This window comes from Nomia melanderi, unplaced genomic scaffold, assembly GCF_051020985.1.
Source record: "Nomia melanderi isolate GNS246 unplaced genomic scaffold, iyNomMela1 scaffold0651, whole genome shotgun sequence".
Lineage (NCBI taxonomy): Eukaryota > Metazoa > Arthropoda > Insecta > Hymenoptera > Halictidae > Nomia > Nomia melanderi.
In genome coordinates, this window is record NW_027475765.1 from 15,001 (window position 1) to 20,000 (window position 5,000).

A 5,000-nucleotide genomic window follows, 5' to 3' on the forward strand; every position below is an offset into this window, starting at 1 on the left:
TTTGGTCAATTTTTTCAACGTTAAAAACGTGTTCGGGCTGCCTTTTTATCCATGGATTAAGCGCCGAAAAAATTTTAAAACGCATAATAAAAAAGTTTATTCTTGACCGCAGGGACTTAGAAAAATTTCGGGTCGCCCCGTTCGACCTGCTGGCATTACCGCGCGGCCTGGACAGCCCGCTTCGACCGATACATTTTTTTCATTTTCAGAGAAAAAAAAATTTTTGTCAATTTTTTCAACCTTAAAAACGTTAATAAACTGCACTCTTATGCACGGATTAAGCATTGAAAAATTTTTAAAACATGTAATAAAAAAGTTTATTCTTGACCGTTCGGACTTAGAAAAATTTCGAGTACCCCGGATCGCCTGCTGGAATTACCGCACGGCCTGGACAGCCCGCATCGACCGATACATTTTTTCCATTTTCAGTGAAAAAAAAATTTTTGTCAATTTTCTCAACGTTAAAAACGTTAATAAACTGCGTTTTTATGAGTGGATTAAACATTGAAAAAATTTTGAAATATGTGATGAAAAAGTTTACTCTTGACCGTTCGGACTTAGAAAAATTTCGAGTACCTCGGATCGCCGGCTGGAATTACCGCACGGCCTGGACAGCTCGCATCGACCGATACATTTTTTCCATTTTCAGTGAAAAAAAAATTTTTGTCAATTTTCTCAACGTTAAAAACGTTAATAAACTGCGTTTTTATGCGTGGATTAAACATTAAAAAAATTTTGAAATATGTGATGAAAAAGTTTACTCTTGACCGTTCGGACTTAGAAAAATTTCGAGTACCTCGGATCGCCTGCTGGAATTACCGCACGGCCTGGACAGCCCGCATCGACCGATACATTTTTTCCATTTTCAGTGAAAAAAAAATTTTTGTCAATTTTCTCAACGTTAAAAACGTTAATAAACTGCGTTTTTATGCGTGGATTAAACATTAAAAAAATTTTGAAATATGTGATGAAAAAGTTTACTCTTGACCGTCGGGACTTAGAAAAATTTCGAGTACCCCGGATCGCCTGCTGGAATTACCGCACGGCCTGGATAGCCCGCATCGACCGATACATTTTTTCCATTTTCAGTGAAAAAAAAATTTTTGTCAATTTTCTCAACGTTAAAAACGTTAATAAACTGCGTTTTTATGCGTGGATTAAACATTAAAAAAATTTTGAAATATGTGATGAAAAAGTTTACTCTTGACCGTCGGGACTTAGAAAAATTTCGAGTACCCCGGATCGCCTGCTGGAATTACCGCACGGCCTGGATAGCCCGCATCGACCGATACATTTTTTCCATTTTCAGTGAAAAAAAAATTTTTGTCAATTTTCTCAACGTTAAAAACTGCGATAAACTGCGTTTTTATGCGTAGATTAAACATTGAAAAAATTTTGAAATATGCGATGAAAAAGTTTACTCTTGACCGTCGGGACTTAGAAAAATTTCGAGTACCCCGGATCGCCTGCTGGCATTACCGCACGGGCTGGACACCTCGCTCCGACGAATCGGTTTTTTCCATTTTTTTTGAAAAATAAATTTTTGTAATTTTTTTTAATGTCAAAAACGTTAATAAACGTCATGTTTACGCATGGATTAAACATTGAAATAATTTTAAAACACTTATTAAAAAAGTTGGTGTCGACCGTGGGACTTAGAAAAATTTCGGGAAGTCCGATTCGCCTGCTGGAATTACCGCACGGGCAGGACACCTCGCTCCGACGAATCGGTTTTTTCCATTTTTTTTGAAAAATAAATTTTTGTAATTTTTTTTAACGTTGAAAACGTTAATAAACATCATGTTTACGCATGGATTAAACATTGAAATAATTTTAAAACGCTTATTAAAAAAGTTGGTGTCGACCGTGGGACTTAGAAAAATTTCGGGAAGTCCGATTCGCCTGCTGGAATTACCGCACGGGCTGGACACCTCGCTCCGACGAATCGGTTTTTTCCATTTTTTTTGAAAAATAAATTTTTGTAATTTTTTTTAATGTCAAAAACGTTAATAAACGTCATGTTTACGCATGGATTAAACATTGAAATAATTTTAAAACACTTATTAAAAAAGTTGGTGTCGACCGTGGGACTTAGAAAAATTTCGGGAAGTCCGATTCGCCTGCTGGAATTACCGCACGGGCTGGACACCTCGCTCCGCCGAATCGGTATTTTCCATTTTTCTTGAAAAATAAATTTTTGTAATTTTTTTTAACGTTGAAAACGTTAATAAACATCATGTTTACGCATGGATTAAACATTGAAATAATTTTAAAACGCTTATTAAAAAAGTTGGTGTCGACCGTGGGACTTAGAAAAATTTCGGGAAGTCCGATTCGCCTGCTGGAATTACCGCACGGGCTGGACACCTCGCTCCGCCGAATCGGTATTTTCCATTTTTCTTGAAAAATAAATTTTTGTAATTTTTTTTAACGTTGAAAACGTTAATAAACATCATGTTTACGCATGGATTAAACATTGAAATAATTTTAAAACGCTTATTAAAAAAGTTGGTGTCGACCGTGGGACTTAGAAAAATTTCGGGAAGTCCGATTCGCCTGCTGGAATTACCGCACGGGCAGGACACCTCGCTCCGACGAATCGGTTTTTTCCATTTTTTCCGAAAAATAAATTTTTGTAATTTTTTTTAATGTTAAAAACGTTAATAAACTTCATGTTTACGCATGGATTAAACATTGAAATAATTTTAAAACACTTATTAAAAAAGTTGGTGTCGACCGTGGGACTTAGAAAAATTTCGGGAAGTCCGATTCGCCTGCTGGAATTACCGCACGGGCAGGACACCTCGCTCCGACGAATCGGTTTTTTCCATTTTTTTTGAAAAATAAATTTTTGTAATTTTTTTTAACGTTGAAAACGTTAATAAACATCATGTTTACGCATGGATTAAACATTGAAATAATTTTAAAACGCTTATTAAAAAAGTTGGTGTCGACCGTGGGACTTAGAAAAATTTCGGGAAGTCCGATTCGCCTGCTGGAATTACCGCACGGGCAGGACACCTCGCTCCGACGAATCGGTTTTTTCCATTTTTTCCGAAAAATAAATTTTTGTAATTTTTTTTAATGTTAAAAACGTTAATAAACTTCATGTTTACGCATGGATTAAACATTGAAATAATTTTAAAACACTTATTAAAAAAGTTGGTGTCGACCGTGGGACTTAGAAAAATTTCGGGAAGTCCGATTCGCCTGCTGGAATTACCGCACGGGCAGGACACCTCGCTCCGACGAATCGGTTTTTTCCATTTTTTTTGAAAAATAAATTTTTGTAATTTTTTTTAACGTTGAAAACGTTAATAAACATCATGTTTACGCATGGATTAAACATTGAAATAATTTTAAAACGCTTATTAAAAAAGTTGGTGTCGACCGTGGGACTTAGAAAAATTTCGGGAAGTCCGATTCGCCTGCTGGAATTACCGCACGGGCTGGACACCTCGCTCCGCCGAATCGGTTTTTTCCTTTTTTTCCGAAAAATAAATTTTTGTAATTTTTTTTAATGTTAAAAACGTTAATAAACTTCATGTTTACGCATGGATTAAACATTGAAATAATTTTAAAACGCTTATTAAAAAAGTTGGTGTCGACCGTGGGACTTAGAAAAATTTCGGGAAGTCCGATTCGCCTGCTGGAATTACCGCACGGGCAGGACACCTCGCTCCGACGAATCGGTTTTTTCCATTTTTTCCGAAAAATAAATTTTTGTAATTTTTTTTAATGTTAAAAACGTTAATAAACTTCATGTTTACGCATGGATTAAACATTGAAATAATTTTAAAACGCTTATTAAAAAAGTTGGTGTCGACCGTGGGACTTAGAAAAATTTCGGGAAGTCCGATTCGCCTGCTGGAATTACCGCACGGGCTGGACACCTCGCTCCGCCGAATCGGTTTTTTCCTTTTTTTCCGAAAAATAAATTTTTGTAATTTTTTTTAATGTTAAAAACGTTAATAAACTTCATGTTTACGCATGGATTAAACATTGAAATAATTTTAAAACGCTTATTAAAAAAGTTGGTGTCGACCGTGGGACTTAGAAAAATTTCGGGAAGTCCGATTCGCCTGCTGGAATTACCGCACGGGCAGGACACCTCGCTCCGACGAATCGGTTTTTTCCATTTTTTTTGAAAAATAAATTTTTGTAATTTTTTTTAATGTTAAAAACGTTAATAAACTTCATGTTTACGCATGGATTAAACATTGAAATAATTTTAAAACGCTTATTAAAAAAGTTTACTCTTGACCGTGGGGACTTAGAAAAATTCCGGCTTGCACGGATTCGACCACTCTGTTTTTCGGAGTTTCTGAGAAAAATAAATTTTTGTAATTTTTTTCATTATGATTTCTGAGTTCTCCCAGTAGTTTAATGTAAGGATTAAGCATTTAAAAATTTTTAAATCGAATATTAAAAAAGTTTACTCTTGCAATTTTTGGAAAAAAAAAATTCTAAAAAATTTTTCTTTCGGTGGAAACTAACGTTTAATATGTACAATAACGATTTATCGAATAAAAATCGTATGTTAATATATGTTCGAATCGACCATAGTTTCAGCGGCTAAGTACCAGCAGCCCGGCCGGTTGGTCTGTACGCGCGGCAGTTTACCACCATAAGCGCCCGTGCTGAGCGGCCGGCGCCGCGGTCGTCGCGGCCGCCCGTTTGGTTACTATAAGAGAGCACGTCGGTTCGAGCGGACCGGTCGGCGCAGCGGCGGGCGAGCGGCTATTCTACGATCTCGGTCGAGAAGCAGTCGTTCAGCTCCTCGAGGTCCATTCCTCGACTGTTCTGTACCGCGTTCCGTTGCGAATTTTTCTCTACACAGCATGACCACGGGTCGGTGTCTCAGACCGAATGGCCCTTATGTGGTAAGCCCAGAATGTTGGGTTGGATACAACGTATATTCGTTATACTTGTACGACTCTCACATCAACTCTCAGAAACCCAAAAGGGGTTTTCTATCCGAGCGAAAATATATTTTTCGT